Below are 17,736 nucleotides of genomic sequence, written 5' to 3' on the forward strand. Positions count from 1 at the left end.
TTATTAGATTTCACTCCAATTGCTTGATTCGATCCCCATAACTCTAGACTTGATGTGTAGGTTTATTTTGGATGCCAACCATGCCTCTTTATTGTAGAATGAAAACTTTTTTTCCTGCATATGCCATCTCAGATGCATCGTTCGTAGATATTTCCCCTTTCTACAGGGATATTTTTCTTTTGTCAGACTCTACTCGGATGCCATCCGATCATTCTCTAATTTGATCTTCCTCTGGGATATTTATTGTAACCTAAACCAAGCCAAGGTTAAGGTTTCTTAACTGTAACTATGTGTGGGAAAAGTGGTGCAATGAAATGGATATTTTGGTTTCTAGACAAGTCCACACACCAATGGAACTCTTGGTGCAAGTTATGGAGCTATATTGAAATAATTCAACTCCCCAAGGGACGTTCCATTGTTCTCTATCTCACAAGATGCCTCAAGCTAATGCCTTTTCTTTCAAATCACTGAGAAAAGTGACTTAGGAATGACAACTATGAGAATGAGGGATATTAATCAATTTATCATGAATGCATTCCTAGATGTGCATGATATTGAAACTAGAATGATTTAAAATAGCATGGATATGATTATAAGATGAAATATTAGTAAAATCTATCCTAACATGATATACTAGTCTAATATGAGAATTCTATGATAATAGAAATGCTTCTAAAAATGCTTATTTAGATGATTTATATTCAAAGAGATGCTAAATTCTTGATTAAAATGATTTATATTAGATGCTTAGTAAAATGTCTATAAATTTGATACTAAAGACTTGGATATGAAAATGAGAGAAGGAGGGCTCTATTTATAGAAAAAATAGGGCAATGAATGGTCAAGATTGGATAATCTTAACAAGGGCCAGGATTGAAAGTTATCAATCCATGTTTACAATTGTCACCAATGAAATGGTGACAATTGTCAATATAAGACTGCATGAGAGGAGATGTAAGAAGCATTAAATGCTTGAGAAGACCTCATGGTTACCTTAGGAGGTAAGGGTTAAGGTTAGGTTAGGGTTATCCAATGGATAAAGCTTTTAACCAAAGGATAAACTCTTGTGCAAGGGTTAAAGGGATAACCATGGTCAAAGCAATGAATGCTTGATGAGACCCTTGGGCTAGATGAGGGTTGAGTTAGAGAGAAAGTCTCTAATCATGCAAGAAGGTTGAGTTAACCATTAATAGTTTGGAAGACTTTCAAGGTTAACTTGTTGAAGACATAAAGCCTTTAATGATTTTCAAAGACTTTGAGAGTTGTGAGAAGTGACTCCCCTTTCCTTAGGGATGTGACAATATTTAGGAGATGGGTTAGGCTAATTTAAAAGTGATTAGAAGAATCTAGAAGGGGGTTTAGAGAGGCATGTGGAAGATGGAGGAGAATGTAAGTGGACAGAGGGGAATTTTAATTAAAATAAATTATTTTATTTCAACAAAAATAGATGCAACTTGCATAAATACAAGTGGGGGGATTTAAATAAATAAATTAGATTTATTTACTTTCAAGGATCAATTTAGTTAAATGTAAATTTAATTAAAAGGAGAGAAAGGGAAATTAATTAAATAAAGTGACTTATTTAATTAAAGGCTATGAAAGGCTTAGGTGAACTTAATTAAATAAATTGAGTAACTTATTTAATCAAATAGATGAATGTGGAGAAATTAATTAAATAGAATTTAATTAATAAGGGGAATAAGGTTTAAAATGAATATTAAATATTCACTTAGGAAAGTGGTCATTTTTATACGTCTACATTTTGCCCCTCTTTGAAGTGATGTGTGTGCACATTTTGATTCAAAGAAAATTTTATCGGATATGATTTTTGTGTCGAGATGTCGATATGATGATGTCGTGCCCCAGAGATGATAGACGATATTGATGATGCCCCCTCGGGAGATGAATCAAGGATTTTGTTGATTTGATGAGCATTTTAAAATTGATTGCGTTTTTAAATGTTGACTGTTTTGAATGCATTGTTAGATTTTTTGATAGACAATAGGGTAAAAGTCAACTAGGGTTAGTAGGTGGGGCATGTATTTTGCTTGATTTCTCACTTTTAACCCTATCAAACATCATTTTTGGGAGATATCAAGGTCGTTCCTGTTGTCTTAGTGTTAGATTTTTCCATTTTAAATTTGTCGTTTGATATGGATTTCCAGACTGAGTGTTTGTTTTTTATGAGGATCCTGATTTTCTTTCGATATGGATCTGTGATAGTGTGCCTTGCAATAGATTTTGATGTCCAAGTCTTGATATGATGATTGAGAGTCTGCTGAAATTGCTTTCATTTATGAAGCACCAAGTTGATTATTTGTTTTGAATGAGGATCTTGATTTTCTATTGATGTGAATCTTTGATTTTATTTTTTTTGCCTTGCGATTGAATGGATATCCAATATGAGTTCCGATTCCTGATTTCCGATATGGTTCTTGATATGATTCTTGTGATAAGGATTTTTTATTTTTTCCGTTCAATTGAATTTGATGTCCAATATGAGTTCCAATTCCTAATTTCTGATATGGTTCTTGATATGATTCTTATGATATGGATTTTTGAGTTGCTTGTGTTATGGGTCTTTGATGTGATTTCTCGATATGGGTCTTTGATGTGATTTCTCGATATGATTCTTGATTTATGAGTCTTTGATTTTTGATATTATGTCTTGATATGAATTTAACTTTCGATATGGAACTTTATTGATTTCGATATGGGACTTGATTAATTTCGATATGGGACTTGATTTTAGATATGGAACTTGATTTGATGCTTCGTTGTTTCAAGTTGATGTTGTTTTGATTGGATATGTCAGATAGATGTGGGAACTGATGATGGACATTCGTTGTTTTGCAGGCACAACTTGGTGTACTTCAGTCATGAGAGTGATTTCCAAGACCATGGTCCTTGATTCCATGTTTGACATAGGCCGATAGAGATATTATTGAGAGGTGTGGTTTATCCTCTTTGTTGGACATGCCTCAGTATATTATTAATCGGGGTTTGTTGACAGATTTGGCAGAGAGGTGGCATAGTGATACGAACACATTTCATTTGGCTATTAGCGAGATGACAGTCACTCTAGAGGACTGTTATCAGATTTTGTAGATTCTAGTGATTGGGGAATTATTGCCATATGAGAAGACTAAGGAGGGTGGGACAAAGGCTCTCCGCTAGATATTCCATGATGATTAGATTAGTGGATATGAGATCCCTTGGTAGGAGTTTTTGGATTTTGATTATGCTCCACTACCCTCTATACTAGAAAGTTTCATAGGTGGATTCTTGTGTCCCGACCGTAGGTCGAAGGAACTAGCAATGGGGGCTGGGGATTGGTCCTAGGAGGATATGGTGACACTGGGATGTAGGTTCACTTGGGGATCTTGTATGTTAGCGCACTTATATAGGGAGTTGGACTAGGTAGTGTATCTGGGATACATGAGTTTATTAGGTGAGGTTACATTATTACAGGTGTGGGCTTGGGAGCACATTCCTGTAGCGAGGCCACTTGTAGATAGGGATAGGCCAATTAGGCAAGCCTATGTGTATGGGTATATAGGTATAGTTGTCCAATGTAAGTTGGGCAAGCTAGAGCATTGGAGGAGAGTGCTAGATGATATTGATATGGTTATTTGGAGACTGTATATGGACTGCGAGGTAAGGGATAAGGATGGGCTAGAGATGCCCTATGTATATATGTCAAGATACCTGATTGGGTAGATGCCTTTTATCATTGAGAGATTTTTGCATAGCCATATTCAGCGATGGTATGGTCAACAACAGGGTATACCACAGGGAGCATGCTTATATGCTCACTAGAGATAGGACGTGCTAGAGTGGGATTCGACTATTGATAGTGTAGCGGCTGTGGAGTACATGCTCTTGGCTAGACAAATATGGGATTACGAGGTTGGAGTGGTGGATGCTAGGATGATGGAGGAGTTCTCAGCATACTTCATGGCACATGTTGTGGCACGGATATCAGATCCGATAGAGATGCTAACTTCCTTTGATGATGATGAGGATGAGCAGCCAGAGAGGTGAGTGAGACAGAGAGAGGAGATGGAGTAGGGATATGGAGATGATAGAGGAGATGATGGGGGAGATGGGAGGGGAGGTGGTAGGGGGAGATGGGGAGATAGAGGAGGAGAAGGAGGTAGAGGAAGGAGAGGAGATAGAGGGGGAGATGGTGGTAGGAGAGGAGATAGAGGAGATGATGGAGATGGAGGAAGGAGAGGATATAGAGGAGGAGATGGAGGTAGGAGAGGAGATAGAGGATGTGATGGGAGAGGAGGTGGAGGAGACAGAGGGAGGATTGGATTAGTTAGATGACCGGGTGGTGATGGAGGTAGAGGAGGTTTGGTTCTTGGAGCTGGAGGGATTGGTAGAGTGGGTGAGGTGTTGGTGGCTATGGGTGAGGTAGAGGAGCTCAGGCAGTCTACTCAGCGGAGGAGATCAGATGGGTTACCTCCACTGAGGCCTAGGATAGGGATAGGTGGTGTCACTAACCAAGTACCGATTCAAATTAGGGTACCTACACATCAATAGGATTTACAGATCTGAGTGCTGCATGTTACAGTGTAGTAGTTGTAGGTGCAGGTATTAGCTCAGCAATGTCAGATTGCACAGATTACCACAAAGCAGGGTATGGTGATAGAGCACCTAGGTCAAGTAGAGGAGATTGTAGAGAGATTGTAAAGAGCAATGATCAGTTCCCCTATGAGAGACACACTGAGGGAGATGTGGTACATGGCCAAGGAAGCTGAGGAGTACAAGTATTTATATGAAAAACTAGTCCCTAGAGAGAATAGAGCTCCTAGCTATGCAACCAGTTGATCATCTCAGAGTTAGATGAGGACAAAAGTAGAGGTGTTATAGGGCCTTCTCAACATGATCCACTGGGAGATCCAAGAGTTGGGACATCTATTGCGAGACCGTCAGCCTTAGGAGATAGTCATACCTGAGAGACTCGTGTCTATTGTATTTTGATCATTTTGTTGTATTTTGATAAACATGACATCCCTTGTATATTTTGACCATTTTTGAGATATATATGACACTAATTTTCCAATCCACATGTGATGTGTTTATGGATGATGATTTATGCATTGATATGATGTTTCTATGATGATGATGCTTAGACAATTGATCTCGATTTGATATTGATTGATATGATTAATGATGAAGATGTGACAATATAATTATAGGTTGTATTGATTGGATTTGTGAGATGTATCTTGAAAATGTATGATAATGATAATGATGATGATGAGATGTATCTTAAGATGTATGATAATGATAATAATGAGATGTATCTTGAAAAAGAGATGTATGATAATGATATGATGTGAGATGTATCTTGAAAATGAGATATATGATAATGAGATGATGCTAATGCAAGATTAAAATGATATGCTACCTAATGCAAGTGTAAAATGATATGCAGCTAAGTGAGCACCCTCTTTTTCTCATTGTCATTCCTGTGTAGTCACATGTTTTTGCTTTGTTTTTGTTTATCATCATTGAGATTTTGATATGTTGGGAATTTATACAAGCATAATGGTATAATTGAACCATAATGACCAGAGTAAAATGTACATGGATTTTGATATTGCAAGACGATACAAGCGTCAAGGTATAATTAAACCAAGATGACCTGAGTGTTGCTTGCATATAAACAGACAAGATTTAACCATTTGTATGTGCAAAGTGGAACAATATCTTCAGTGATATGTTTCCAATCATGTCTCAAGACAAAATTTGCACAATACAAGTGATCGCCTCATAGACAGAAAACCAAAAAAGTATTAGACTCCTTTGCGATTTTCTCTAGCTCGACGCATTATTGAGAAATTTAGGAAATCTAATGTTCCAAAAATTTGTAGTGCAAAATAGTCAAAAATTCATGTGAGATATAAACAAATTATAATTCAGAAAATCATCCATCATGTGTGTGTTGAAGTTATTAATTGGATTAGGGTTTTGTTTTCTCGGCTGCTAAGCTATTGTTGATGGGATTTTCTTAGTGTGTTGTGATTCTTGTTTGCTTGTTGTTGTAATGTTTGAATTCAAAGGAATGCAACCCCTAGCTATAGATACCAATCAATTTGGATATTTACAGTGATTATCAAGCCATGGTGGGATATAATGAACTGATCTTTAGATAAGCAAGGACAATGACTACGCTATGTGTGTCCAGGATAATGTTGCATATAAAGTGTTGGGTGATGCCCATTATCTTTGACTTCAGATGCAAAATATATGAGTAATGATAGATAGAGGGGTTGTTCCCTCCCAAATAGCACCTATTGCCAAGTTTTCACCACTTTTTTTTATTGCACCTTTTTGTTGTTTTTTTTTTGTATTTTTCTGATTTTTCAATTTTTTTGTATTTTTCACTTTTCCATGCATTAGGCCACTCAAGTATAGAATTTCTTCAAATGGATGTTGTTGGTTGGTTTGTCAAGCACATCACCCTCTAAAGTTTTTAGTTGATATGTGCCTGATCTATAGGATGATATGATAACATAGGGACCTAACCAGTTAGGTTCAAACTTCCCCTTCTTTTCTCGATCCTATTGATTTATGGGGTTTTCTTTGAGTACGAGATCACCGACTTTAAAAATCCTAGGGATGAATTTTTGGTTGTAGCTTCTACACATGTGCTATTGGTATGCTTTGAGGTGATCATAGGCATGTTGTCATTTTTCATCCAGAAGCTCTAGTCCTCATCTGGAATGAGGCCTTTTAAAGATACTCTGAGTGATGGAATTTCTACCTCAAGTGGTAAAATTGCTTTTGATCCATACACCAATGAATATGGCGTAGCTCTTATAGGTGTCCTAATGATAGTCCTATATGCCCAGAGTGTCGGATTGAGTTGCACATGCCAATCCTTACCTGCATCATTTACTATCTTCTTTAGGATTTTTAATATTTTTTTATTTGATGCCTTTTCTTGACCATTCCCCTATGGGTAGTAAATTGTAAAGAAATGATGGTGGTTTTGAATCATTCACATAGTTGTCGCACATCCTGATTTTTGAAGGGATGCTCGTTGTTTGTGATAATAGAACTGGGAATGCCATAGCTGCAAATCAGATAATTGAGAATAAAAGAGGCAATTTGCTTTCCAGTTACTATGGTCATTGAGTCTGCTTCAATCCATTTTGTGAAATACTCTATTGCAATGGTAATGAAATTGTGTCCATTTGAAGATGAAGGATGGATTTTTCCTACTAAATCAACTCCCCGCTAATAGAAAGGCCATGATGTTGTAAATAGCTGCAACTCTTGTGTTGGTGCATGGATAAGATTGCCATGGATTTGGCACTTACGACATTTATTTGCAAATTGATAAGAGTCTTTCACCATTGTCGGCCATTAATATCCCATTCTCAAAAGTTTTTTAGAGAGAGTAGGACCACTTGAATGCATGCCACAAATACCCTCATGAATCTCGTGAAAAGCAGAGTTAGATTCATTATGATCAAGGCAACAAAGAAGAGTACCAATTGCATAGTAACCACCACCATTAATTTGATCAAAGGTTAGTGCAAATTACCTATATTGGGTCCATTTTGGAAGTGAATCATCTTAGTGGTACCCTCGTGCCATTTCATCGGTCGAGCTACCTGCATCTTTATTTAGTCGCACAGTTGCACACTCATCCCATATCATTGATCTTGATCAAGATAATCACTCTTTAACTCCCTTTATGAGACAAAGTGTTGGGCCCATCTTCCTTCTTCGTGTCCTATGATCCACATGGAAATCATTCATTTGTCTACCTAGGGGATGACTTAGTCAGGTGGGGCTCATATTTCTTCATTAGTGTTCAAAAATTTTGAACGAGGCCCATGTGACATGTAGATTCCAACATAGACCATTCAATGGCCTCCAACTTGGCATGTCAGAGGAATGACATCCATTGCCACATCCACAATAGCATTGAGGAATTTTCTTTGTCATGCATATTGAAGAAATCACGTAATCATGCAACTCTTATGACCATTTATATGTGTAGAGTTGCGCAGTGAATATGGACCATACGGTGAAGATAAAACCGGATGGTTAACATCAAGGGTTTGGTCACCAGCTCATGCAGGAGAAGCTCTTCAACAAGATAATCATGCAACTGATGATGAAGACTAGGATCTTAGGGTCATTGTGAATATCTTTTGTATGTGAACTTTCCATGTATTCAATAAAGACCCCACCATGTAAACCAATGTCACAAATTAGGCATCTTGATAAGCCAATTTGGACAATTTGGTCAATAGGGGTAGTAAGATGTTTGTTTTGGTTTTTGATAGGTTTTTAGGGTGCCTTAATGATGTTTGGTTGATCCAAGTTGTGTGGATCCCAAGCTCGTGGTGTTTGACAACTTTTGTGTCAAAATTTAGCTTTTGAAAATGCAACTTTTGAGAGCAAAACTGCAACTTTTCAAAGTTGGGTTATTGTAAGTCTCTCAACAGATCCAACCTCTTCAAAATTCAGTTGGAAACTATTGGAGAGTCCTATAAACCTTGTGGAAATTATTCCCAAGGTTGGATTGATTATGGTTTGAAGTTTGGAATCAAATAAACACTGAATAAACTAAGTTTTCCCAGAAATTCTGAGTTTGCAGAGATTGTACGTCCTTGTATGGATTGAATTGGACAAAACCATTCATAGAGTAGTTGGAGGGTTGAATCACCTTTTATTTGGAAGTGGTTTGAGGTCCTAAAAATTTGTGAGTATGGATAACCCTTCGAATTTCTGGCTGTTACTTGAAAAGTAAGGCTTTAGCTAGGGTTTTAGCCAAAAATGGCCATATCTTGCATTCCTTTCACCTAGAAGTCTGTTCCTTTGGTGGAGTGTAGAATTGACCTATTTATTCTAGGATTTTTAGGGGTTCTTGTAGGGAAGAATTGGTTGTGAGGAGTAAGAGACAAATCTAGGTAGGCATCTCCACGTGACTACCTCATGCAAAATTAGGTCAGTCACCCTAAAACCTTGTAGCAGTGGATTACAGGCATGCAACCCTAGAATTAGAAGTGATTTAAGATACCCCACATGCCCATGTAGTTTTTTTTTTCATTTGGAATGAAGAAATGATGATTGTTTTGTAAAATAGGCCTAATCACCCTAATTAGGTCTTTAGGCTTCTAAGGGGTTCATACCCTTAAAGCATAGATCTTGCCAAACCATTTTGGGGAAGAGTATAAATACTTAAAGGGTATCTAGAAGGGTAAGTTTTTTGTTAGGTTGTGTTAAATATTTTAGAGTTAAGGGCAAAATATCCGCTAAATAGGGCTACTAGCCTAGGGGGTAGTTTCCAAAGGAGGTATAGGGCATCAATGCTTAATTCTAAAACCAATGCTTGGAACAATTCTTAGATGTCAGGAGTGGACCAAATCCAAGGCCCTTAAGAGAAGTAATCATGGTGAGGTATGTTGGGAATGTTGAGGCTATTTACTCATCTTGAGTAGGTTCCAGTCTAGAGGAGTGTGAGTAGTACAAACCTAAAGGTGTGGAGTCCTTCTTGTAGGATCCTTGTTACCATTTGGAAGGGATCAAACTAAACCTTTTGGACCTATCCTTAGGTGTAAGAAGACCTATGCATCAAGTGGTATCAGAGATTAGGAATGTACTTTGGACTGGAGAAGAAGACAAAATGTTAGAGGAAGAGGGATCCCAAGATATCCCATCAAGGATGACCAATGTTGAGTTGGTTATCTTGGTGAAGAAGTAGATGGCAAAGAGAAGAGAAGTTAGGGCTAAGAATTAGGCCTTGAGGAATAAAATGGACCACTTGAAGTGAAAAGTGGAGAGGGTAGAGAGAGACTCTAGAGGAGATGAAGAAGGGGATGAAGAGGAGATCCTTAGGCAGGAAGAACTAGAGGTTCCTACAGACCAGATACCCCTAATGAGTGTCCTCAATTCCATGGAAAGAAGAACACTGGATGTGAAGTTGGATATGCTAATATTTGTAGGCAAGATGGAGCTTGATACAGTGATGGAGTGGATAGACTCCTTAGATAATTTCTTTGAGAGTGAAGAAATACCAGAGCACCAAAGGGTGAAGATGGCCCAATCCAAAATGAAAGGGGCTGCACTGACTTGGTGGACTTTCATCCAAGATGAGAGGGTGAAATAGGGAAATAGAAAAGTGGCTACTTGGAAGAAGATGATGGCTTTGGTGAAGGAATCCTATGTTCCCGTGGACTAATATATCCAATTGCATAAGAGAAGTTAAAACTTGAAGCAAATGGATTTAGATGTGAGTTCCTACACAAAGGAGTTCACAAAGTTGTGTGTGAAGACCAAGGTAAAGGAGAGTGAAGATGAGAAGGTGGTGAGATATCTCAATGGACTGAGATTTCCCATCCAAGAAGATTTGAATCTCCACACCCTAGAGACAATCCAAAAATGTTTTCAGTTGGCACTCAATGTGGAGGAGAAGCTAAAGAGAAGGTGAGAACAAAATAGCAAAGGCAAAGGGAGACAACAAAGATGGGGAAGAAGTTCTTTAAGAGGCAAAGGAAGTGGTTTTGGATACCAAGGTGAGTCTAATCAAGAAGGCACCAGAGGAGAGAGTAGTTACAACCAAGGAGGACACTACAATCAAAGAGGAACTTTAGGGGCAGAAGACCATTCTCTAGGGGAAGATCCCAAGGTAGAGGACCTCCTAGATGCTACAACTACAACCAAGAAGGGAACATGGCCAATAGGTGTCTTGAGAAGGCTACAAGATCCATGGGAGAAAGGAGGAGTAATTTGGTGCAGGAATCTGATTTCCAAAGTGTGGCAAGTGAAAACACCTATCAAAGTGTCAATGCTCCTGATAACTATGGCTACCCTAAAAGAGGAGAGGATCTGATGATGAGGAGAGAAGTAACCACCATGAAGGTACCTGATAAGGATGCCCCACAAAGAAAGTCTCTTTTCAAAACTACCTACAAGGCAAGAAGAAAGGTGTGCAAGGTCTTGATAGACTCCAGGTCTACTAAAATTTTGTGTCACTTGAAATGGTAGAGAAGCTTAAGTTGATAAGGTTGACACATCCTTACCCCTATAAGGTCTCATGGCTCACCCAAGGTCAACAATCAAGTAAATCCTCTATCCTAGGGATTGGGAGCCTATACCTTATGATTATCTTGTTGATGGCCCTAGAGTCTTGGCATAGCCTCCAAGTGCCTTCTTTCTTGGGTGCAAGGACAACAAGTACTGCAATTGGGCTTAGACTTTTTCCAATTAGCCCTGATTCTAGTAACTCCTCAATTTGTCTTTCCATCTCTGCATTCTGATCTGGGGTTAGCTTGTATGCTGCCTTATTTGGTAGGGTAGATCTAGGGATCAGATCTATGCAATGACTAATGTCTCTCACTGGTGGCAGGGATCTTGGCATTCCATTCGAGATGATGCATTTTTACTTGTCAAGTAAGTGTCTAACTCTAGGGTCTATGTGCCTTTGTCCTTCTTCTTTCCTCTCTGCAAACTACTCCTTATTTATCACCTTGGACTTGGGAATGAGGGCATAGCAAACTGCATCCTTCTCTGCAATCTCCTTCATGAACTGCTTCCCTTCTATTAACAATACTTTGGCATCCTTCCCCTTAGGTTCCATCTCATTCTCCGTCAGGGGTAAAAGCTCTATCACCTTACCATCCTTGGTGATTGAATAGGTGTTTCTAACCCCATCATGATAATCCTTCAAATCAAACTACTCGAGTCTCCCAAATAATAGATGACATACATCCATCTTGGCTATATCAAAAAACAATATATCCCTATATGATCCTATCTAAAACTCTACCCAAGCCTGCTCTTCTACTACTGCTTACTGACCTTGGGTGAGCCATGAGACCTTATAGGGGTAAGGATGTGTCAACCTTCTCAACTTAAACTTCTCCACCATTTCAAGTGACACAAAAATTTTACTAGACTCGAAGTCTATCAAGACCTTGTACACCTTTCTTCCTGCCTTGCAAGTAGTTTTAAAAAGAGACTTTCTTTGTGGGGGATCCTTATTAGGTACCTTCATGGTGGTTACTTCTCTCCTCATCATCAGAGCCTCTCCTCTTTTAGGGTAGCCATAGCTATCAGGAGCATTGACACTTTGATAAGTGTTTGCACTTGCCACACTTTGGAAATCAGATTCTTGCACCAAATTGCTCCTCCTTTCTCCCATGGAGCTTGTAGCCTTCTCAAGATACCTATTGGCCATGTTCCCTTCTTGGTTGTAGCTGTAGCATCTAGGAGGTCCTCTACCTCAGGATCTTCCTCTAGATAATAGTCTTCTACCCCTAAAGTTCCCTCTTTGATTGTAGCCTCCTCCTTGGTTGTAACTACTCTCTACTCTGGTGCCTTGTTGATTAGACTCACCTTGGTATCCAAAACCACTTCCTTTGCCTCTAAAAGGACTTCGTCCCCTCTTTGTTGTCTCCCTTTGCCTTTGCTATTTTTTTCTTTCCATCTCTTTAGCTTCTCCTCCACCTTAAGTGCCAACTGAAAACATTTTTGCACTGTCTCCGGGGTGTGGAGATTCAAATCTTCTTGGATGGGAAATCTCAGTCCATTGAGATATCTCACCACCTTCTCATCTTCACTCTCCTTTACCTTGGTCTTCACACACAATTTTGTGAACTCCTTTGGTAGGAACTCACATCTAACTCCATCTGCTTCAAGTTTTGTCTTCTCTTATGCAATTGGATATATTAGTCCACTGGAACATAGGTTTCCTTCACCAAAGCCATTATCTTCTTCCAAGTAGCCACTTTTCTCTTTCCCTCTTTCACCCTCTCATCTTGAATGAAAGTCCACCAAGTCAGTGTAGCCCCTTTCATTTTGGATTTAGCCATCTGCACCCTTTGGTGCTCTGGTATGTCTTCACTCTCAAAGAAATTATCTAAGGAGTCTATCCACTCCATCACTGTATCAAGCTCCATCTTGCTTGCAAACACTAGCAGATCCAACTTCACATCTAGTGTTCTTCTTTCCATGGACTTGAGGATACTCATCAAGGGTATCTGGTCTGTAGGAACCTCTAGTTCTTCCTGCCTAAGGATTTCCTCTTCATCCCCTTCTTCATCTCCTCCATATAGTGCTTTATGCAATTTACACACCATGTCCTTATCATCAATCAAGGAAAATCCATCTGGTTGTTCAATGTATACTTATTCTTCTAGAATTCCATTCAGAAAGGTTGATTTGACATCCATTTGATAAACTTTGAATCCCTTACATGCAGTAAATGTCACTAGCATCCTTACTCCTAATCTAGAAACTGGTGTAAATGTTTCACCATAATCCTCACCTTCTTCTTGAGCATACCCTTTGCAGACTAACCTAACCTTGTTTCTTACAACTTTTCCTTCTTCATCCAATTTATTCCTAAAGACCCATTTTGTTCCAATTACATTCTTATCCTTTGGTCTAGGAGCAAGTGACCATGTCTAATTCTTCTGAATTTGATCTAATTCTTCATTCATTGCATTCACCTAGTCGTCATCCTTTTGTGCTTCCTACACTGTCTTGGGTTCTATTGTAGAAATCAAACACGAGTTCTCTCAGATCTTTATCTTGGTTTGCACACCTACATTCTTATCACCAATTATCTTCTCTAGTGAATGGTTCAATCTGCCATATCTAGACATTGCCTATGCCGGTTCTGCATCTTCTACATCAGGTTCTTCATTTTCTTCCTCACTGTCATCACTTATCAGTTGAGAATGTAATTCCGCATTTGTTGGTTCTTCATTATTCTTTGCCTCCAGTTCAATGATCACAAGTTTTTCTTCATTATCATCCTTTTTAGATTTTGATCTACTTGTACCTTCAAACTTATCAAATAGATCATCAAATTTTACATTATCACTTTCAACAATTTTCTTATTTCTCTTATTGTAACATTTATATGCCTTACTCTTAGAAGAGTAACCAATAAATTTTCCTTAATCATATTTTGCATCAAATTTCTCAGTGTAGTTATCTCTCTTAATAAAATATTGACTTCCAAAAAATTTAAAATAACTTACACAAGGTGTTTTTCCATACCATATCTCATAGGGTGTCTTATTGTTACCTCTCTTCACTAGTACCCGGTTTAAAGTGTATACAACAGTACTGACTGCTTCTCTCCAAATTTTTTTGGATACATCACCCTATAATAGCATGGTTCTTGCAGCTTCAACTATTGTTCTGTTCATCCTTTCTACTATGCAATTTTGTTATGGTGTCTTCAGAGCAAACATCTCTCTCTTGATACCTTGTTCATCACAATACTTAACAAATTCATCAAATGTGAGTTCACCTCCCCAGTCTGATCTTAAACACTTCAAGTTCTTACTGGTTTCATTCTCAACTAGAGCTTTAAATGATTTAAATTTACTAAATGCTTGTGATTTCTCCTTCAAAAATGTCACCCACATCATTTTAGAATAATCATCAGTTAAAATCATGAAATACCTATCACCATAATAACTCTTTATTCTCATAAGGTCACAGAGATCAGTATGTACCAAATCTAAAATATTCCTAGAAGTACAATTCTTGCTCTTGAAAGAAATAGAGGTCATCTTACTGATTTGACAATCTTTGCATATCACACTAACTGGTTTGACAATTTGAGGTAATCCTCTTACAACACTTGACTTGCTTATCTTAACCAAATTATAAAAATTAACATGACAACATATTTTATGCCACAACCAACTATCTTCCATTATTTCAACCAGACAATTATTAATATTACTATTCAAATGGATTAAGTTATCTCTAGTTTGCTTCCTGGTAGCAATCATTTTACCATTACCTCCAATAATTTTGCAGACTCCACTTTTAAACTCAAGCAAATAACCTTTATCATTGATCTGACCAACACTTAAAAGATTATGGTTTAGACCATCAACCCAAAACACATCATCATCATTACTCTTCCCATTTAGAGAAATTGAACCTTTACCTTTCACCATGCTAGGAGAGTTATTTCCAAATCTAACAACACCTCTATCAAATTCATCAAAAGTTATGAACTTACTTTTATCTCCAATCATGTGGTGTGAGCAGCCACTGTCTTTAATCCATTCATCACTATTGTACATATGAGATACCAATGCCTTTTCATCTATTAGTTCCTCCTTTATGGATACAAACATAATTTCCTCATTGTCATCTTCATCTTCAGACTCTTCATCGGTCACACCTTCATCTACTACAACATAACAATGTTTCTTGCCCTTTCCTTTGAATCTCCTAATCTTCTCTTTCTTATCAGTGTTAGGGTAGTTAGCAACAATGTGAACAATTCAACTACAAGAGAAACATTTCAAAGGTAGCTTTCCTTTATACTTACCAGTGCCTCTTGGAAGTATTTTTGCTAACAGTGCCTCAAGTTCCATTACTTGATCTTCATTGTCTTCATTTCCCCAGTTACTTCCATGACTTGACCTACACTCATGATTTTGACATAATATTTTTCTTTTCTAGAAGATGAACTAGTAACAAAAGCTTGAAAGGCAGATTTTGTAGATTTTGTCACACTATTGTCAAAACTATTTAACTTAAAAGTTGTAATCTTACCAATCAATGAATTGATAGTTACCTTATCCTTTGAAATAGATCTAAGTTCTTCGATTGTAGATACTCTTATAGCATACTGAGGTTGAAGAGTTCTAAGCATTTTACTTACTATTGCGTCATCATCCATTTTACCTCCAACACTCTTTATGCCACCAACAACTTCTTTGATTCTCTAACCATGTTGTGCTATATTTTCTCCTTCAAGCATTCTCATGTCATCAAACTTTCCTCTCAAGCTTTCCTCTTTGTCTCTTTGAACATGCTCATCTCCTTCATAGATTATATCTAACTTTTCCCAGACCTCACATGCTATTTCCAATCCTTAACATCAATATTTTTTGAATCAGATAAAGTACTAACAATAGCTTCTAAGGCTTGCATGTTATCTTGCTTCTCTCTGAGTTCATCCGGTGTCAAGGGAGTAGTAGTAGAAGCAACATATTTATTTCAACTTGCTTCCAATATTGTGCACCAAGACCTTTGATGTAGATCTTCATTCTGTATTTCTAGATCTTGTAGTTATCCTTATTGAACTTAGGACTCTATTTCTTCATCATCTTTACTTCCTCAGAATCTTTCCCTCACACGGTTAGGCTTTCTACACAGAGAGGACCAAAGCTCCAATTGTTTATACTATGAGGATACTATTAATACTAAGAGGGGGGTGAATCAATATTAATAGTAATTAAAACTTTAAACCAAAATCAAACTTATATCAGATCTGAAATCATTTATCAAAATATCTCAACTTCTTTTATCAGACCTAACAACCTCTTTATCAGATTTGTAAACACATTAATCAAATCATTTACCACATCTATCAATTCTTTCACCACTTAAATTGTCATATAAATGTGATCATTTACCAGCTCATTAATCTCCTCTATTAGATCAAACACTTTCTCTACCAACTCTTATTAGTATTGGTAACCTTTGATAAAACATCATAACCGATGTACTCAGAAATAGTGCATGAAATGTAACATAAACAAGAACATCACATGAAATTCATTCCATGTATGAACACCATAATTTTTGACATGGAAACCCAAATAGGGAAAAAACATAGTGGGAGTTGGTACCCACAAATATTTGTACTCTTTTTAAGTATGCCATGTTAGGAGCTTAGCCCTATTAGGAGCCTACAATACACCCTGTTAGGAGCAGACCCTATGAGGAGTCACTCGGTTAAGGGATTTGCCTAGCATCTTGGTTAGGATCTTGATTATCTATTAGGATCAACCTCATGAGAGGATTTATCACTCTTTTGAGAGTTTCCCTGTTAGGGGACTTAAATGTTTAAGGCCTGTTAGGACCTACCCAGTTAAGAGATTTAACCTACTGCAACTATTCAAGAATAATAGTGAAAAAATGATTTGTTACTTGCACTTCTCAGCATGCTGAATCAGATCCACTTATGCTCAACACTCTGCAACTCTTAGTAATATCTCAGACTACCCTTGGATGGCTTAGCACATTCTCTTAAGACCACAGACACAATAAACATCAACTGTGCCATCCTAAATAGCCATCTCAACTAGGTCAGCCACTAAACCCTAATTACATCATGAAATTACAATACAAATCATAAGAGATAATCTCAAATCAATATATAGATCATTACATGAAATTAAAATGCAATATCAACCATTGGTTGATCGAAACCCATCACGAAAATCTGATCTATACCAAAGTCAAAACCTCAAAACACTCCACTAAGCGTTTTGTTGTTTCCCAAGAAATTCTTCCTTGAATTAGGCCAAAACAATAATCAAATCATTTCACATAGGTTGTGCCATGTTACCACCTTCATGTAGACTCATCGTCGATCATCGCCATAATAAAAATCATTACCTATTTGATGATATCTTCACCCGTCCTTAAACCCTACTAAAACCTTAGCAAAACTTCATCAAAAATTAGAAACATGCCTTCGAATAGTCATCACAAGTTCTAGTTTTGGTTAGATACTCCTTTCCATGATACAAGATCACATTCCAAACCAAAAATCACCAATCATCACCGATCATACAATTCAATGAAAACATCTATGCTTTACCAATTAAAGTCCTATTTCACAGACTTATGTTCTTTACTGGTAAACCTTGTCTTCTGGTAAACCAAATCACTTAGATAACAAAACAAAACATCAAGAACATCAGTAATAATCCT

Source organism: Cryptomeria japonica, chromosome 6 (assembly GCF_030272615.1).
Source record: "Cryptomeria japonica chromosome 6, Sugi_1.0, whole genome shotgun sequence".
NCBI classification, from domain to species: Eukaryota; Viridiplantae; Streptophyta; class Pinopsida; order Cupressales; family Cupressaceae; genus Cryptomeria; species Cryptomeria japonica.